The sequence below is a fragment of the Coccinella septempunctata genome, chromosome 2, assembly GCF_907165205.1.
Source record: "Coccinella septempunctata chromosome 2, icCocSept1.1, whole genome shotgun sequence".
NCBI lineage: Eukaryota > Metazoa > Arthropoda > Insecta > Coleoptera > Coccinellidae > Coccinella > Coccinella septempunctata.
The window spans coordinates 37,665,922-37,687,613 of NC_058190.1; the positions used below are offsets into that span (position 1 = coordinate 37,665,922).

General features: G+C 35.7%; 1 protein-coding gene across 1 annotated transcript in view; it reads right to left on the minus strand.

Annotated features, from left to right (window-relative positions):
• The window catches only part of LOC123307089, a 37,230-nt gene extending 23,164 nt beyond the window's left edge, over positions 1-14,066 (minus strand). Inside the window, exon 1 of the mRNA XM_044889296.1 lies at positions 13,782-14,066. The gene's annotated coding sequence lies outside the window, so the exon portion shown is untranslated. The remainder of the gene's footprint in view (positions 1-13,781) is intronic.
• Positions 14,067-21,692: the final 7,626 nt, after the last annotated feature.

Here is a 21,692-nt window from a genome sequence, read left to right on the forward strand (position 1 = left end):
ATTTGGAGTACCTACTTCTTTCAGTAGTTTAGAGTAATAACCAGGTGAGGTACAATCTTAAACCAGGATTGCTCTGAACATGTCCACTGCAGCTATGTACGAAAAGTAAGATGTAAAGATCATAGCCTAAAAACGAATATTCATCCAGATACCAATATATCGAACATGATATCGGTACACATCTGAATGTCAAACTTTTCCTGAATTGAGAAGTTATGTCAATTTGAAAATAGACAACCTCAATATCCTAGCCCTCATGCAAGATCAGAAAAAATGCTGAAATAGGCAAAGTTTGGTTCGTAGGGGGACAATTAATACTGTTGATTCCAATCAATTCTTTGATGAGCATGATGTCAGCATCCCCTAAAATAATAATTCAAAGGTAATTCGATTGCATTTTCGAAAATTTTTCCAGGGGTGCCACAACTCATTATGAGCACTCAAAATAGCTTTATCTTTTTATCAGGATTGAATCGAAAAAATGGTGTAGGAAAAAAGTGTTTCTTTTCACCCCAAGTAGATTCTTGGGGTCAAAAGAAACACTGAAAAATTGAGTACTTTGGCTGAGGACAACTCTGTTTAAAAGATCCACAGATGTGCAGTATCACAGATTTAGCTAGTTATTCTGAAGGTTATTCTGTTTTTCAGGGGTGGCACAGCTCATCATGAAAATTTAAAATGGCTATATCTTTTTATCAGGGCCGAATCGGAAAAAATGGTATAGGAAAAAAGTGTCTCCTTTGACCTCAAGAACCTACTCTTGAAATGTTTGTACGAGTCAAAGACCCAGCCTGTATGTTATTATTCGAAAAACGGAATTTGCATGGAGTTGCGACTAGGGGGTTGAAAGGAAAACACTCAATTTTATTGCCAGAAAACGAGAGTAATTAAAAATCGCTACATCGGTTTCTAATTTTGAGTTATCGGTTGAAGAAATATTCATTTTATTCCAGACTTATGCCCAACCATGGACAGGGTGGGCAAAATTCGATGGGATTGAATGGCAGCTCTGTAACCGTGAGAGCTAGGGAAAAATGGATGGCACGTTTCCAACCTCGATTTTCAAAAGACGGATAACGGTCAAAACCGCATCCCTCTATATTATTTTGTTTTCAAGTTACACGTGAAAACCCATTTTCGGCTCTTTGAATTGGCCCCTCTATTTCGTAAAGTTTCAGTGATATCGAAAACAAATGTAACATTCTACAGACACTTTTTTATCTAGAACGCAGAGGCATAGTCAAAGATTTTTATTAGTCCTCCACTTCAATGGTAAAGATTTTTTTAATATAATTTTTTTTTACATATTCCAGTCCCATTTATATATTTTTTTTTATTCTGAATATATAATATGAGTCGTGTCTTCAATTGTTCTTCTAATGAAAAAAATCAAAAACTAGTTCGGTCATGCCATTTAATCTCCTAGAATTTTGTCCATCTTGTACAGGGTGTGCCAGGTGATACCTGAACTACAACTTTTTAACCCAACGAGATAGAGGAAAATGAATGTGTCATTCATGTCGTTTTTTTTTCGAGAAACTAATAATGCCATCAACTGCATTCCTCTATCTTCTTTTGTTTTTGAGTTATAGGCCAAAATTTGCTTTTTTATAGCAATCCAGTGGCATACTATAATTTCTTCCTACAGGTTTATTTGCTGAGCTATAACATAAAGTTGTGTTCTTTAGGATGAAAACAGGTAGTAGGTATGTAGTTTGAAATGAATTTGAAAGAATCGCTATTATTTTCCGTTTCAGAAATATATCAGTTTTTCTAAGAAATTTTGAACTACTGTTTTAATAAGAAAAACACATCTTCATGTTATAGCTCAGCAAAATCTTAGTACGCCAATGGATTGCTAAAAAAATGTCTTTATAAAGTTTTTATTTCAACATCCTAGCACAAACAGAAACGGAGATAATGATCAAAGTTGAAATTTTAATTTTGACCTATAACTCGAAAACGAAAAAAGATAGACAAATGCAGTAGATGGCATTATTAGTTTCTCGAAAAAAGAAGACCGTAATGTGCCCTACTTTTTCCTTTATTTCATTGAGTTAAAAAAGTTGTAATTCAGGTATCACCCACCAATTTTGCCCACCCTGTACAGGGTGGGCAAAATTCGTTGTCTATTGAGAGGATCTCGAGAACAATAGCAGCTAGAAGAGAACGGATGACACATTTCCGAGCTCTTTTTCGGAAAAAAAAATGGTGAAAACCGCAGCCTCCTACGATAATTCGTTTTTGAATTTTACAATTTCGTAAAGTTCTCACAACTTTTTTGTCTTTGAAGTTACAAATCTGAAATTTGAACCTTCTACAGGCACTTTTTTACGTAGCACTGATGACCTCAAAATTTTTTTTTCATTTCGAAATTTGTTATTTTTGAATTGAAAAAAAATCTTTTGTCATTAAATTCTACGTATGAAAGTGCCTATGAAGGTTCAAGTTTCAGATCTGTAACTTCAAAGACAAAAAAGTTATATTTTCTGAATCGTCAAAATCTCAATTTTTGTTTATAACTCGAAATCTAAAAATGATAGGTCGATTATGTTTTCAGATTTGGATAAGTCAGAAAAAAAGAGCTAGAGCATGTGTAATCCGTTTTCTTCTAGCTGCTATAGTTCTCGAGATCCTCTCAGTAGACAACGAATTTTGCCCACCCTGTACATATATGGTTGTGTAAGGTACTCATTTTTTATTTCAAAGAAGTGGCATCTGCTACTTTCAATTTCGAGCATACGTTCAGAGTGTAGAGGACCCGCTGCCTTGCACTCTTGCAGATATTGAACTACTATTAAAGGAAAAAATTTGAAAAACCTAGGTGGAAAGTAAGAACATTGTGATCCTGCCAGGGGTGGATAAACCAATGTACGACTAATCTACAAGCAAGGTAGATCTGTCAGTTCAGGTGAATCTGTCTGCATAGGCGAATCTCATGGCTGAGTAATAGGTTGAATAAAAACGTAAGAATGAGTAATAAAGCAAAGCGTGTTGAGTAAGATCAGACTCATAGATTTTATCCTTAAACGGCATGAATACCAAGTGCATTTCCGTTTTATTTTTACATCGATATTTCCCACACAATCGTAGTATGTAAACACAACGTTCATATCACAATACCGCAACAATCGATAGAACCACAATCATAAATCGAGGCCAATCAGTGTTCGTCCAACAATATTGGCATCTCTGGAATCTCATCAAATAAGGGGCGCAGGATGGGGGCCGGGGAGACAGGGCTGTAGGTGGAGGATCGTAGTTTACCTACGACGGCGATGCAGGCGGGATTTCGGAGTCCTGCTGGAACTTCGTTGAAATCAGGTCAGAGGGTGAGTTCAGGCTGCCAAGTCAGGAACTGGGTCGCGCTAGAAAGGGGTGAATGACATGTTGGGCGTCTATGCATCCGTTTTGTATTTGTTTCTATACGATGAGTAGGGGATGTCCATACTGATTAATTGAGAATGAAGGTCGTGGCATAGAGCTTGTTCGGTCCAAACTTGATTAGTGCAGAATTGAGTGGCGTAGGAATATTAAATCGAAGTCTGATACATGAATTTATGTAGAGTGCGATGGAGGACGTGTATATTGAACGCATGATTCTTTCACTGAAATGTTTTCTCTTAATTGTCGAGGTTATTTATTTATTTAGCCTATGGTCTACTCGAACATACATGAAAGAAAAAAAAGTAAACACAGATGCACACAACACAACACTATAGAACACAAACTTAGCTCGCCTCCTCGTGGTGCACCCTGAGTAACGCTAAAGAGCTAAGACAAAAAGTAATCCAGACTATTTCACGATCTCCTGGATATCGAGACATACGAAGATGTATTGATATCTAGTTAGCCTAGACCTGTCCATGCGTAAACAAAATATTGCGATACGATAGCAACGAACAATAACTCATTAGAAGTGTCAGTGTGAAGTTTGAGGTCACAAAAGTAAACCAGAGTTACGCAATAAATTAAAAGAAAGAAAACGTCCACCGAAATTTTGAAATCGAAAAATGTAGTTGAAAGGGTTAAGAGGTAAGCAGATTTACGAAGATATGCTTAATATCCTTGGTGATCAATGTCCTTCGTATGTGACCATAAAAAATTGGACTGCAAGCTTCAAAAGAGGTAAATTTTCCATTGGAGATGATGACCGATCGGGAAAGACAGTTTCTTTGTCAGTCCCCGAAAATATCGATTCAGTTCATGACATGATTTTATCAGACCGTCGAATTGGGCTGAAACGGATATCTGAAGCACTGAATACATACAGTTCACGTCAATTGGACATGAAAAAAATTGCTGCAAAATGGATCCCCAAATGTTTGAATGTTGACTAAAAGCGTGCAAGGTAGAAGCATCGCGTTCGATCTGGGCTCGATTTGAAAACGATGCAGACTTCTTAAACCGAATTGTTACTATGGATGAGCCTTGGGTAGGTACATTTCTACGATCCAGAAACAAAGCAACAATCGATGGAATGGGACACTCTGGTTCTCCAAGAGCTAAGAAGTTTCGTGTCAAAAAATCTGCCGGAAAAGTACATGCTTCAGTTTTTTGGGATTGCCAAGGAGTAATCATGATTGATTTTTTGGATAAGGGTAGAACAATAACCGGAGATTACTAATCGACATTACTGACCACTATACGGGAAAAAATTAAAGAATAAAGCCGCGAAAAGCTATCCAAAGGTGCTTTGTTTTTGCAGGACAACAATTCGTGATTTAGGGTTTGAATTACTAGAACACCCCCCTGATTCACCAGATTTGACTCCATCCGACTATCATATCCTTTCTCAACTAAAAAACATTTTAAAAGGTTGTAAATTTTCTTCCAACGAGGAGGTTATAAAAGCTGTGGAGGTCTGGTTTGCAGAGCAAGAAGAAACATTTTTTTGAAAGGTCTAGAGACATTTCTGGTTCGCTGTAATAAATGTATCCCATTAATTAGGAGAATATGTTGAGTAATAAAATATTTTGACATTGAAATTCTGTTTGGTTCTATAGTAGGCTAAGAATTTTTCAATATATCCTCGTACATGTATACCTCGATTGTAGAGATGAAATGATTGAAGAGATTGAAAACTTGAACCCTGTGGAGTTGGCACCCCCGAATGCGTAATTTGAAACCAGAAATTCAGGATCGTTTGATACCTTTGTCCTTCTTTGTACAGGGTGGTCCAAATTGGTGATACCTGATCTACAACTTTTCAACCCAACGAGATAGAGGAATGCCATTCGTGTCGTCTTTTTTCGAGAAACTAATAATGCCATCAACTGCATTCCTCTATCTTCTTTTGTTTTCGAGCTATAGGCCAAAATTGAAATTTTGGTGATTTCAACTTTGGTCATTATCTCTGTTCCTGTTTGTGCTAGGATGTTAAAATAAAAACATTATACAGACACTTTTTTGATAGCAATCCAGTGGCGTACTATGATTTTTTTCAATAGGTATGGAGGAGATTTCGACTTACAATCTTGCTCGAAATATGTCCTCCTCCCTTTAAAAATTGACGGCTTTGTTCCGGTTTTTTCTCGACATCCTTGTCGAGACGTAATTGGCCTGGAAAGTTTTTAAATTGTCACCTCCTGTAACTACTTCAAGGAATCAATAAAAATTTGCACCTTGTCACCCTGTATGGTTCCACCATCGCAGTGGGCTTTGTCAATTTATTCTGAAATTGACAGTCATTCCTTATCATTTTATTCTGAAATCTGATTGAAATTTCGTGAACTTACGATTTCCAACAACGTAAAAATTTTAATATGCTGAAAAAAGACCTTATTCAACGCCCACTGCGATGTTACAGTAATTCATAAAGATCCTGTATTTAGCCTGATCACGTTTTCAATACGAACTACAGAAAATACTTGAAATTCAACATAATGTACAGGGTGAGTCTTTATGACTCGTACAAATATTTTAACAGTAGATTCTTTACCGGCTCGGTAAGATACAGGCTGTTGAAAAACTATAAAAAATGTAATTTTTTGTTCTATCTCACAAACGGTTTTATCGAATGAAATGAATTTCGGAATATAGTTTTTCATTTATTTGATTAATCTTTTTCGAACACAATATATCAAAATTAAAAGGTATCTGTGAAATTTGAAACATTGGGTACTTTGGATGTATACAACTCTGTTCAAAACATCCACAGATGAGTAGTGTTACAGATTAAGCTAGTTATTCTGAAGGTTATTTCGTTCTTCCAGGGGTGACACAGCTCATTAGTAAAACTTAAAATGGCTATATGTTTTCATAAGGGTCATATCGAGGAAAAATTTTTTCTTTTGATCACAATAATCCACTGTTAAAATATTTGTACCAGTGGAAGACTCACCCTGTATAATCAATAAGAATCACGATTCACCAAATGGTATCGCAGGTGACTGAGACAACTGAGAGTGAGAATCTTCACCTAACTTGGGGAGAATGCAGCGAGGATCTTGATACCCACAATGACCCGGCTTTAGGGATGAGAGAATCTTGGATCTAACTACTCCCGCGAAACCGCAGAAGAGGTTTTCCTAGCAGTGTAAACATTCATTAACTTGTCTGGATTGGGAAGCGCCTCGACCGAGTCCCATGAATTCCATTATTACCGCAAAGTCCTATAAATTTCCAATTTCTGAAGTGTCGTTTCTTGAAACCCTAATTGGAAAATATTAGTTTATAACTTCAAGGTGAGTAATTACGCTGGACTGCAATTATTTCCCATTATGGCATGATTTATGGGGGTTGCAGACGAAGGAAAACTTTATTAACGTGAAATGAATTTTATTGAAGAACCAGGTTGGTGGGATTTTCTTATATATCTTACGAATTTTCCTCCCATATTACAATCTTGGTTTAAACGAAACTAATACTATTCCCATGAAATGAGAAAACTGAGTTGATTTATTCCTCAAAATCTGACCAACAATTTTCTTGATTATTTTAATATTTTTCAACGTCTATACAAGGTGAGTCTTTAACTTGTAGAAATATTCAGTTAATTTTTGAGGTCAAAAGAAACACTTTTTTCTTTTACCATTGAAAAAATTTTTAGTTCTATAATACCTTTTTTTCCATTTATTTCATTAATCTTTTTCCAACACAAGATATAACCCACATCTTCCAGTTTTCTCATCATGACCATTACGTTACCATAAAAATACCAAAAATTCAAAGAACCCAACTCTTGAAACTAAGTTGGACGCTATCTAATGAGTATTTGAACGTTTTGTAAAATAATAATAATAATAATAATATAATTTATTCTCAGAATTGTTGAAAACCAATACAGAGGTAGCAGCAAAATGAGAACAAGTCAAATACACACAAAAAAAGACCCCCAAAACAAACAATACCTATTGCAATCCCCAAAATATTCAATAAACTCATTTACATGATATGGTTCACAGTTAATCATGTGAGTTAGCAATTCTTTTTTAAAGATTTTGTGATCAGAAATATTTTGCAGTCTTTTAGGTAAAAAATCTTATTATAGTGTAGCCAACATTTCTTTCTGTCAGTGTCAAACGGTGATGGGGGTAGAAATATGGGAATATTCTTCTGGTGTTATTTTTGTTTTTATAAGAATCGATCTCGGCGAGAATCGATCTCAGTTATACTCAGATATACTAGAACTTCCTCCCCATATGGTAATACCATAGCCCAACACTGACTGGAAATTAGAGAAATAAATAATCTTTAGAATATCTACACCAACCTCTCAACTTCTCAAAACAAGTAGGTAGAGTATAGTTTACTGTCATTAGTTTCTTATTCAGTAGTTCAATGTGTTCTTGCTCTTGCCACTTCAAACTTTGACCCAAGTGCACTCCCAAAAATTTAGTGGATTGTGAAGACCACAAGGTTGCGTCACCAACAACACATTGGGCACTCAAACGTTCTGCACCAAAAATAATGCACACTGTCTTGTCCGTGTTCATCATTAGACCGTTTTCATCAATAAAAGTACTCTCTATATGTTCTCGTATAATGAGCGGTTTTCGAACAATTTGATGTTCAAAAATTGAAAAGTATCTGTGAAATTAAAAAAAATTGTTTACTTTGGCTGAATACAATTCTGTTTAAAAGATCCACATATGTGTAGTGTCACAGATTTAGCTAGTTATTCTGAAGGTAATTCCGTTTTTCCAAGGGTGGCACAGCCCATTATGAAAACTTAAAATGGCTATATCTTATTGTCAGGCCCGAATCGGAAAAGTGATGTAAAGAGTTGTTTCAACTTGTGTTTATCATGCTTAGAGTGAGAAGACGGGAAATGTTCAACAGCTTAGCGATTTTGATAGGGAGAAGAATAGTGGGTTTACGAGAGGCTGTTTCATCCTTAAGAGAAGATGCACAAAAGTGTAAGTAAGGTAGTGGCTTGTTGTCGAGTATGGAATCAAGAAGGCTGTACTAGTAGAGTTAGAGGTAGGTACAAGCCGTGTCAGATCAACAAATCCACTTCGAGATCGTCCCTTGTGCTTTTAGCTCTACGACATACGGAACAGCTTCTTTTACACAAGGTCAATTGGGGGTCAATGGTTTGCAGAGCATCGCTGGACCGGAGCAGGAGTTTTGGCCTTACTTCATACCGTCCTGAGTTTATCCTGCCTCTCGCTTTTAGGCACCGAAGTCATCGAGTGGCTTGGTGCTGTTATAGAGGGTGATTTTTTAAGCGTAGTTTTTTTAAAAATCGAATAAAACACTCAATTTGCATCATATATATGCAAAATTTTTATCGAAATTGATAACTTGGCCTTTGCCATTCACATTATATAGATAACTTCATGTAAATGTTGTCCGTGGCTCCGTTTCAAAAGGTTCATTCGGAAGGTCCAATTTTGCGTCACTTTTTCGTGCTTTTCAGCCTGTATTCCGCGAATTATTAGTGTTATGTTATCCTGTAAGGCTTCAATCGTGTTCCATTTGTCCACATACACTAACGACTTTACATAACCCCACAAGAAATAATCCAGAGGCGTCAAATCGCATGATCTTGGCGGCCAATTCACAGGGCCATTTCGTTCTGTTTTTTCCCCAATTGGCCGAGTTGAGCTTGGTTGACTTGTGGTTTCATCAAGACGGTGCCACATGCCACAGAGCTCGTGAAACAATGAACATGTTAAAGGATGAATTTGGTGAGCAGCTTATCTCTCGAAATGGCCCTGAGAATTGGCCGCCAAGCCAAGATCATGCGATTTGACGGGTCTGGATTATTTCTTGTGCGGTTATGTTAAGTCGTTAGTGTATGTGGACAATCTCAACATGATTGAAGCCTTACAGGATAACATAACACCCGTAATTCGCAGAATACAGGCAGAAATGCTCGAAAAAGTGACACAAAATTGGACCTTCCGAATGAACCTTTTGAAACGGAGCCGCGGACAACATTTACATGAAGTTATCTTTAAAATGTAAATGGCAAAGGCCAAGTTATCAATTTCAATAAACATTTTGAATATATGATGCAAATTGAGTGTTTTATTCGATTTTTACAAAAACAACGCTTAAAAAATCACCCTTTAGTTATTAAGGAGGTTACATTTCAATGAGACCTTAAGGTCTATTTAGCCCCCATCAGAGCTGTTTTCTTAAGTGCGCCATCTGCAACCTGCCTTCCAGCTTCAGATCTCCAATGAACTCCTAAGAGGGCTAAGAGCCAATTCCTTCTTTAATTTTCTTGTCCAAATAAATAAGTGAAAAGAAATAAAAATGGCCACTTTGTTGGCCACTTTCAATAATTATTCATCAATGATTTAGATCGAAGAACATCTGCATTGTTGAAGATTATCTATAAAATGGACAGATAGTAGAAAATTCACTTTTATCGGGTACCTGCCTACCAAGGTATTAAAAAGGAAGTGATAAATTGACCTCGTAAAAAGGGGCTCGAAATACACCTATTTATCGAACGATGATCGTGTGGGATGACAATAATACCCACTAGAATGATACTGAACCACAAAAACAAGCAAAACAGCTCTCTACATATACATATTCCAAATAAAGGAAAAACTACTTTGTCGCTGAATGAGACAATTGCTATGCATAGCCATTCTTGAAATCTGAATATATTTTATTATGTCAAAATCTGTTGCGGGCTGCTACCAAAGAGTATCAACTTGATATACTTTGGTGCTACTAATCTTGCTTTGGCCTAGATGGAGGGTGTGGGTTTCTTCATGAAAAGAACTGAAATTAGAAAAACTAGGGAGTTATGTGATATATAACGAATATGAATGAAAATTATACTACGATATATCTATAAGACAAATAGAGATTTTTTCGTTTGGTTCTTTAAAAACTCTGTTAATATCTATCGTAGTACACTACCTGTTTCGATGTATCAATGAGTTTCTACTATCATATTTATATCCATTCGAGATCGAGCTCAGGAGAGCTTCAAAATGTTATCGCAGCTGTTACTGGAATCATGCTGCTATGACCTACCTCCAGAGCAATGGAGTAGAGGATATTGCATTCCTTATCAGTAATAAATTCTCCCTGTATTTCGAAAGTTAGATAGGTTCTCGAAGAAATTAATTGTTTGAGATAAACTCAAATATCTTCACTGCATGTATTATTGGTTTTCCGTTTTGCCTTTTATTATATCATATTAAGATAAGTATTTGAGTTCATCCAGTGGAAGGACTTGTTATTCAGATCAACCATCAAAGTTTCATAGCTTGCTTAGCGACGAATTTTTCTGAATGCACGTTATCTAAACTACTTTGAGGTAAAAATAATGTTCTTGCGAATTTTATTATTCAGAAGTCCAGAGACATTCTGCAAGATGTATAAACTATATAGTCCATCAAATCATTCAATTGATTGCAGACCCCAAAGATGAATGTTTTTTATGCATAAATAGCCAGCTTGTCTCGTTGGTCTCGTGGACATCACTTGTCTACTCGTAAAGAGCCTTTTTGTAATCAACACCGGCCTTTGAACGCTTTTGGTATTCTGGTTTCGTTTGAAATAGTTCGTCGAACACTTCGAGTTGTTGAACTACACCCACGAAGACTTTTGAGGAGGATTCCACTAATTCAAAATAATATGCAACCTCTATTGGAATGGGCCACATGAGTACGTGAATTGGAACGATCAATGGAGGTGTATTGTTCACAGATGAGTCGAGATATGGACGGTTGGGCCTATCCTCTGGTACCCAGAAATCGCAAATCGGTTCAGGAAGTTCATCTGTTCAGATTTGTTTGGGAATGCATTTGTTTCAATGGACGAACAGAATTGTTGTTGCGCAGATTCACAAAGAACAAGTCAACGACAATATTATTCATTGCTTCATGCTGCTATTGCACCAAATTTTTGCACAACCATGCGCCACCTCATCGAGCTCTTATTATAGCTCTGAAAATTCATGGTATTTTGCATTTAGCCCTGCCCCCTCGGTCACCAGACCGCAATCCCATTGAAGACGCTTGGAATCAGACTACTTTTACCTCAACTCTGGGAGAGAAATTGATCAAGGCCACTTCAATATGTATGCAAAGGTGTTGATAGGCTGTGGAATCCCTACTCTTTACTGAGCGAACTGATTTTGTACTACAGATACTAAAAATAAATTTTCACCTTCAAAGTGTGAAACTTATAAGAGAATGGGCAGAATATGGAGTTAGATAAGTGAGTAAATATTTAGATTCTCATATTTGAAAAATTGGTGGAGAAGAAATGGAAACATTCGAAACAGACTCAAAATTTCTGAACCTAACTTTCGTGAAGCAGAAGGTAGGTATATTATTATTGATCATTGATCAATATCTTAGACCCGTTTGCACCAAGCGCACTTACTATTAAGTGTCCCTTAAAATGAACCCTTAACTTAAATTACGTTGCACCAACTCTTAAGTGACATTTAAATGGCCAAAGCTAGCTTTGAATTCAAGCGCTCCTGTAATTACCACTTAGGTATTTAAGGGTGAGATTCTAACTTAAAATAATTTTTTGAACTCGTAAACTGGCTGCAGAACTGCTGTGGTTTTGACAATCCATTTCATTATCAATAATAATGCTAATTCAGCAACAAAAAGTTGTCACTTTTTGATAATAATATAATAGCTTACTTGACACTGACTGACAGGACAATAAAGTTAGGTTAATGAAACGACAACGATCATCGGCAACCGGCCAACCAATGAAAGGGCTTTATAGGGTACTCTAACGATTTGTCAAAATCAGCTGACCCTTCATTGCCGTGGGGCACACAAAGCTTTTTATTATCAGTGTAAAGAGGCATTTCTTAGAAATTTATAGTCTAATCACTCTAATCTAACGTAGGGAAGAACATTTTTTCCAAAAACATGCACAAAACACAGTACTCGACCAAAACAGCATGCGAATCAATGGAGGGAAAAGCTTGTGTGCCCCACGACAGCGAATGCTTAGCTGATTTTGAAAAATCGTTAGAGTTCCCTATTGGACTAGAATGAAGTTGCACCAAAATAAAAAACTGAAATATCACTAGATATCAAAACTTAAGGGCCCCTTACTTGAGATTCTGTTGAGCCGCAGTCGTGCAACTGGCAATAAAATTAATCGTCCATTAACTTTAAACTACGCTTAGTTAAGTACTTATTTTAAGGGGGATTGGTGAAAACGGGCCTTAAAAATATTGCGAGTTTGTATTGCAAGTTTACGCAAAGAAACTTGGTTGCCGTTATAGACGTTAAATCATCCATTTATCGGTAGATTCGAGTGACTTTGGACAGTCCTGTAACTTGGGACAATTACCCCCCTTGCAGATTTCTTTGATTCTTACCATTTATGAGTGAAGGGACAAACTTATAAGATTGTGTAGCGTCTTTTCGGTTAGTTTAACAGTTAATTCCTGTTGAGTTTGTCGTGATCAGGGCGTTTGAATTGACAGGAAAAATTAACGAATTCAGGAGAGTAAAGGGGCGTTTTTTATGGCCCTAATACTTTCTATATAGTGTCCTGTACATGTGTTTCACTTTGTGCATGTCTACCTAATTTTTTTCTGGATACATGGGATATTAGATATGTCATGAAACAAGGTTGTTTACAAATTAAACGGTAACACGGATCTCATTCATTTATTTTGTTGTTTCATAGGGTGACTTAGGACAATGCTGAATAGATACAAGCGGCGCATTGGCAGCAGGAAATATGCCGATTTTTCGCAGGATATTATTATTTACGTTATTTCCACAACTAAATCACTAAAGAATGAAAGAAACCAAAGTTCCCTTGTTTTGTTTAGCTTTTTTACATTTGAGTTGCAGTATATTTACTTTCGCTGTAATAGGGGTTAATTATTCAATTTTCTTACCGAATTTCAACTATATAATCACATATTATAATTTTTCAAAAATATACACCGTTCCAAGTCACCTATTTATTTCATTCGAGAGTTGACAAATCAATATATTTTAACTTGTGTCCCAAGCCTCCCAAATCGGTGGGTTACTTGGGACAAGTATGTTTTATTTTTTTCAGAATTTATATCCAAATTCTGAAGCATTGTATATATCTTAATAAATAGTCTGATTCATTGAGCATATTCGAACCTCTTTTTCAGATAAAAATAGGTTACCGTTTTGAAAATATGACAAGTTGAATTCAACAATCGTCCCAAGTCACCCGAATCTACGGTACCTCAAATGGAAATCCAATTATTGGTCTTCAGGTACATTCAGTGGCGCAATAATAAAGTAATGCTTTCAAAGTCCTTTGATTTCGGTTTCTGATGCATCAAGACCGATCATCATTCACAGAACGTACGAAAATGGTATCAAGAAATTGCTCACCACAGCCTTGAGTTTCCACAGTCCCCTGGGTCAACGATCCACCCCGTTGCCGTTAGCCAAAACGGGGAATGCAGCTGGTCGCCCGTATGAAAATCGCGAACGGGTATCGCCGATGCCTGATACCGGAAAATGGGTCGTGTTTGTTGTCGTTCCTCGTCTTCGACGCGAGTTAATGAACGCAAAACGGAGGCCGGCTCGCTATCCGACTGTTCGACACGAAATAGCTTCGCCTTGGGTTTCTCGGGACGACCCCAGCCATGGTGTAACGGTGTCAGGTCTCTGGAGATGGTGGAACGTAATATACCGGTCGTTATTGAGACGTTTTAGGAGAACGATTAATTCAGTGACTAATGCTTGGTTATCTCGCACCATTGAGGAAATTAGAGAGTTTAGAGGTACTCCATCATGAAACGTCCATTTAGATGCAATATGCGTCAGAAAATTCTGCGAAAACATCGAGCTTTAGACTAGGAGTTTGTGAACACTTTTCATAAAGTGTTCGTTTCCCAGGATTATTCAACTTGTGGAAACGCACCCACACAATCGAATTAAGCTATCTGAAACAACCTGGTACTCTGGTACATTAGCATCTTGGAAGTGCTATTGGATGTAGAAGTTTATTTCACCTTGTTTTACTTAACCTACAGGTTATTCACTAAAAATGCGAAAAAAGAAATAATTGTTTCTGATCACTAATTCTTCATCCTAACCCATCAATATACCTGCCTACAGAGAGGACCAGTGAAAACGAAACAGCGCAAATGTCGATGTTTGATTCTAGGTGGACAACTTCTAAGATCGGATTCAAAACCGTATCGCTCCAACCCTTAGTATTACCATTCCAACCTCTATATTTGGAATGGGGAAGATGAGGTGAGTGATATATACTTACCGTGTAAGGCTTTTATATTCTGCGTTCAGCAAATTTAATTTTTTTTTCATTCAATGTATTCGTTTTTGAGATATTCAAATTTGAATTTTCTACAGACTTGGTTTTATGTTTAAACATATTGTGTGAATTCATCAAATTTTCACTAATTTATCTTAGGGTTATTGTTCCAACGATAATCGTTAACTGCCATACACCAGAGATCAAAATATTACTATTTCTTTCTTTTATAGACAATTAATATGACGAAAATGTGTGGGAGGGCGCCAAACTTACAAAAAAAGGCCACGTGTACATTCTCAAGCGCAGTGTTTTTTTTTAATTTGAAGCTATCGATTCAAGAATAACGGCAAAAATATAACCTGACAGTTTCAGTAAGCCGAAGCAATAAAAATCAGTTTTTTTTAATTATCTCCTCTCCTGGTCTTCAAATTGTTTTCGCATTCATTATAAAACTTGTAGAGCATAACATTTTGGCCGAAGCAATTTTTTCTATGTTTGTAAGTTTTTGAGATATATGGCGATAAATATACATTAGACTGGGTTTCTACATTCACCTTGGCCTTTTACTTGTTTGGCTAAGCTCCTCGCCCTTATCACCCTCTAGCTCGAAAATGGTGGAGGGTATGAAAAATTGTTTCAGACAAAAGTTGTATAGAATTTTATTATCTACAACTCTTATGATGAACACAGAAACTATTAGAAGTACAGGAAGGGAGATATTTGAAAAAATGCCTTGTTATCATCTTCAAACTGTCAGATTAAGAAAATCCCCCCCTGATTAGTGCCAGAAAAATGGGTCAACACGTCTGCAACACCGAGATTAACCACCTGTATGAAAATCTGACACGCTCGAGTATGTACAAGTAACGATTTTTTTTTTAATTTTCAAAGGACCGTTGTGACCTTGCATCACTTCCGAATTGTCAGTCTCTTGAAAAGTAGCTTCCTTTGGGTTCAATTGACATATCCTATGAAAATCTACACGCTCGAAAAAATTTTTTTTTACCATTTTCAACTCTTCCGTACACGCTCGAATTTTGTTTTTTCACCATTTTCAACTCTTCCGTACGGCGAGTCCCACCACGAAAACTGTCAGATTGACATGAATTCATCATCAGAGACACGTAGGGTAATACATTATCTTAATCTGACACGCTCGAGTATGTACAACCGACGATTTTTTTCACATCTTTGAAAACCTGCAGATGCTTTCCTCACCGCTGGAAGTGCATACATCATAGAACCTTTTGTTCTTTCTACCATCTAATCTTCAAAATCCAATAGGTCTCCACGACGCTTGAGTAAATCCCGATTTAGCATCGTCGGCTCCCCAACTACAATTCTTTAGCACAGCTCTGACGTCGAGAAAGAGTATATGTTGGCTGACCTTGTAAGAGCAACCCAACTATCATCTCGACGAAAATGTAGGAATGATGTCTAGCGCCATCTGGGAGGAAACAAGGTCCTACTCATACTACATTGAGTTTTCTCACTTTCAGAATGAAGATGACAGCATTTATGTATTTGCTCAAAACCCTTGTGTAATCAAAGTTGCAGAGAATTTAAGGCTAGAGTTCAAAGAGTATGTAAATTTTAAAATTCGATCAATTCTAACCAATATTTCTTGAGTTCAGAATGTTCAGGTCTACCTAGATATCTTTTTTATAAACATATAATTCAATCTAATTTCTTGAATAATTTAACGATTTTGATATGGAGAAAAGAATTATCGACTTTTCTTTATTGAGTGCAATTGCAGGCATCTTTTCCAATATAATACCTGTATCGAAAAATGAAGTTCAGTTACAACTATTCAGATAAAAAGCTCAATGCTAACTGAATGGTAGGGGAATACTGGAGACTTGCCAGGTAGGAGACTTGAACCACCTCAAATATTTCAATTCAAAACTTTCTCGACCTCTTCAATGTAGTTGGACCCCCATAGTATTTTTTCCCCTCATCTTCTGGGTCAGTGTTATAACTTATGTTTTATATGAGGGATGAGTCTTATAATGACATAATTTCCAGGGAAAACTGTGCGGAAAATTGAAATAAAAAACAGATTTTCTCCGTTTATTCTATATAATATGTCACATGTATCACAATCAGTAAATTAGTCTATCACCCTATACAAATATCTATACACTGAACTTAAGTCTAGATTATTGAATAATAAGCTATGGCCGGTTTAGATATACATATAGAGAAGACGAAGTAAATTTTTGATCTTTCGTATTTTCAACGAGAATGTTTCGGGTTTTCAGCTTCAGAAGATGATTTTCGATATATTTTTTCTGGACTCGAAATGTTGGTCCCATCAATTACTTTTGAAGTAAATCAATTTATTCCGTTTTCCGAGGATAATCAATTATTCTATTTCGAAATTCTATTTCAGATTGACTGCTTTGAGCGACTAAAAACATCTTCAGAAATCAGTCAGATTCAATGGATGTTGGCACGTACGAGGAGTATTAGAAATATGAGTTAACTTCAGTACGAATTCCTAATCTTAGAAGGCGGGTAGCGATGTATTGTGGGAAAACAAAATTCGGAATTTAAAATACTGGAAGAATAAATTCCGAAATTTTGTGGAAGATATCGAGAAAAGGAAAGTGGAAGGAAAAAGGACTAACACTATATTAAAATTCAGACGGGTGCAGATGATATTTGTGCGTGGTTTTTCAGCAATAAAAATTTTATGCTGTCTAATTTTTAGATCCAATTTAAAATTCAACAAATTGAATTTCTATATTAACATACAGAGTGGGCCATTGAAAACAAAACATCGGCTCTGCAGGTTGGCAGAGCCGAATTATATGAAAACGCTCGGATACGCTGAGTTTTATTTTAGGGGGAAATTTTTCAAGATCAAATAAAAAACGGTATCACTTCAACCTTAATTGTAATAACCCTTACCCCTATATTTAGAATAGGGAAGTTAGGGTGAATGATGCCTCATTTGAAAGGTCTTCTACTCTGAGTTCAGTATATATTCTGAACTCATTAAATTAAATATGTATACATATTTAATTCATTTATTGAATCCATTCTTTTCCGAAATACATTAATATTTAAATTGGTTTTCTTCAAGCATGCAGTGTAAATTTATCCAATTCTCACTCATTTATTCTGCAATTTCAATAATAAATCTGCTGTACTGTTCCAGCAATAGTTATTTTTGAAAATGAAGGAATTATTTCAATTCTTCCTGTTAGTGATTATCGTTGAAACCATAGAATAAATTAGTGGAAATTTGATTGATTCATAATACAGGGTGGGCAAAATTCGATGGGATTGAATGGCAGCTTTGTAACCCTGAAAGCTAGGGAAAAAAAGATGGACGTTTCCTACCTCGATTTCCAAAATATTGTTAATGGCCAAAACCGCATCCCTCTATCTTCTTTTGTTTTCAAGTTATAAGTGAAAACTCATTTTTCGGCTCTTCTTACTGGTGCCTCTATTTCGTATCAGTGATATCGAAAAACAAATGTTACATTCTAGAGACACTTTTTCATGTAGAATGCAGTGTCAGCAGATTTTTTTTAGTCCGCATCTTCAGAGATATAGTAATAACTTTTATTTTTTTTATATTATCCCTGTGTTATTTTTACATATTCCAGTCCTATATTTTTTTCTGATTCAGAATATACAACATACGTCGTGTCTCTGATTGTTCTAATAAAAAAACTCAAGAACTAGTTCGGTCTAGTTGGCAGGTCATTTCATTGATAAAATGATAATGAACTTTATGCTCCTAAATTGGGTCAGGTTATTAAATGACACAGGCTTTGCCTTTAGTGGATTTCCTTCGGTTTCTTATTCAGATTTTAAAATTGTAACAACCTTGTAGATTTCAAAGAATAAATCTCATTATTATTGCTAATATGAGAGACTTTGAAGATCACTTTCAGTTCAGATATTTGAAAGGATGAAAAATTTTCCAATATGGAATGAATCACTTTAAGGAAATTTCATAACCCTATATTCAACTGAATATGTTCCGAAACCTTTCCAACTAGTAAATAATCTTTAGATTATATTATACCGGTATTTATACCGGTACCACAGCCTTTTCAAAAACTTTCACAAATAAGGCTGTGCCACTATGAGTAGAGGTTAATTGGTAAATATAAAGTAGTCCTGGAAATTCTCATAATTTTCTAATTTCCCGAGAATCTTCTCGAATATCCGGAAGGAAAGTGATCTCCAAAATCTCTCATAAACTGACACAACATAGGAGCATAAAGTTCATTATCATATTATCAATGAAAATAATCTGCCAACTTGACCGAACTAGTTTTTGAGTTCTTTAATTGGAAGAACAGAAAAACATATGGGACTGAAATATGTAAAAATAACATAGAGTTTATATTCAAAAAAATGAAAGTTACCACCATATCACTGAAGTGGCAGACTGAAAAAATCTTTGACTACGCCACTGCATTCTACATGAAAAAGTGTTTGTAGACATTTGTTCTTCGATATCACTGATACCTTACGAAATAAAGACACCAGTTCAAAGAGCTGAAAAATGAATTTTCACTTAAAACTTGAAAACAAAAGAAGATAGGGGGCTGCGGTTTTGGCCATTAACAATCTATTGAAAATTGAGTTCGGAAATTTCTTCCATTTTCCCTAGCTCTTACGGTTACAGAGCTGTCATCCAATCCCATCGAATTTTGCCCACCCCGTACAGCATGTTTAACGAAATGACCAATTCTGTACAAAATTTAAATTCGAATATCTCAAGAAGGGATTGAATGGAAAAAATTTACTATGCTGAAATCAAAAGATAAAGGCCTGTCAAATGAGGTATCATTTTCCCATCTTTCCTATTCAAAATACGGGATAGGGTTGTAGCACTAAGGGTTGAAGCGCTACCGTTTGTAATTCGAGCATTTTTATATAATCCGGTTCTGCAGACCTACAGAGACGATGTTTCGTTTTCAATGGACCACTTTCTATAACGTTTTTTGACTTCTGAAAGTTTTTTTTTATCAATGTTGGATAATTCTGTGGTACCTAACTCAATATGAATGAAGAAAAAAAGAAATTGGGGAATTTCGGAGGACAAAACAATGCAAGTTCTCGTATATTCAGAAGGCACTCTAAGGAAAACTGGGCTCATGCAGAATGTTCAGTTCAAATCTGATCTCATTTTCGTATTTTATTCAACATATAATATGCCTAGAGATGGAATTATTCAAGGAAAATTTTTCGAAGTCCAAATTTCAATTCAATCTCTCGGCAATTCGATAGTAAATTTTTTTTACCGATTTTTGTAACTAGGTTGTAGTGACAGACAATTTTGAATTTTTAAAATCCTTGGCAATGAAAATTCAAGAATTTTGCTATTTCCATGATGACATTGTCAAATTGAAGCTTTTCATTGGTTTGAACTTGTGGTTGAAAAATGTCTGAGTAATTTTTAAGATTCCAGATGAGAATTCCTATCATAAGTTTGTTTCTGATCATTCGCATACGTATAATTTTTGTTCATAGTATGAAATCGGCACTGTAGCTTTGGGATCGATTTTATCAGTTGGTAAAAACATGTAAAATTCTAAGTCTAACAGGGTTTTGGAGTTTTAACTTACGATGTCGTCCGATGACATTACATAATACATATTCTACACATTCATTATAACAGCTATTATTTATACAGTGGCACAGCTCCTATTTTTCTATAGTGTAATACACACCCAAATTTGTCCCGGAAGTATACTAAAGTAACACCTAAAAACCATTGAGTAATACCTTCGCATTCTCAAAATTGCGGCAAATTGAGATTTTTCAAGTATAGAAATGAAGACTCGCAATATCAGAAAATGATTCGATTATTTAAAAAAAAATCATGAATTTTTGTTTTATTCGTGAATCATTCTTTAATTGTTGTACCGATACTTTGAAAATAGCTTTTGCATATCAGTTCCTTTGGATTGGTATTTCGGAAATATTGGGGAAAAAATTCAGATGAAACCATCAACAAAGTCATACAATGTAATACGACTCTTCATCTACCCTGCAGTTTCAAGTCTCTAGTTCTTTGTTTTCGGGAGTTACAATGTTCATGAATCATTCATCAATGATGAGTGGAACAATTGACTGCATGCAGGCAGTAATACTGAACTTTTGACGAAAATAACAATACTTTTTTCACAATTATGTATTTGTCGAAAGTTAGAATGTAACCTATCCATCCATTGAACTATTTCCATCATTTGGAATAGAGTAAGATCCCAGAGCGACCAGACATAACTTATTTTCACAAAGATGAAACTTTAGGATCTCAGTAGAGTCTCATGTGCTTTGAATACCTGCAAACTTGTAGAGCTTGCCTAGTGACACCTGGGCAGATACCAGGTGGCAAAGGTAACTAAAAATAAGTAAAGTTCATTTATTTTTTTTGTTGCTTCAAAACGTTTGGCAAGAGTTTGGGCCCATGGAAAAGGTCAGTCACTTATAATGTAACTTCATGATAATATTCTTCAAAACATACAGGGTGGTCCAGATCGTAACCAAAAATTTCAACCACGTATTCTACATCAAAAATAAGCCCTAGTTTGTCATATAAACATATGTCGAGAAATGTTTCCTCTCCGAGATACGGGGTGTTAAAATTATAGAAAAAAAAATGTTTTTCATTAATAACTTTCACACTGCTTGAAATATTTTTATGAAATTTGAGACATAGATTTTAAGCATCAAGGAGCACGTTTTGCATGATATCATTTCTTTTCTATTCTACCAGTGGCGTCCGTACTGTAGCGAGTCTAAATATTTTCAGATAAAAAAATGATACGTCACTGGTTTTTTCGACAATAAAACTATTTAAATCTTATTCAATTTTGAGCAAATTCGGTTTCTTGACTTTTTGCTGTACGAGGCACCGTTTCCGGTAAAAAAAAAAATAAAAGACATTCTCATGCATGAAGAAATCGCCAAAATTTGATATAGCAATAAAAAGCTCACTACGGTCTTATTATTATTATGTACCTACCATATCAAATTTTGGCGAT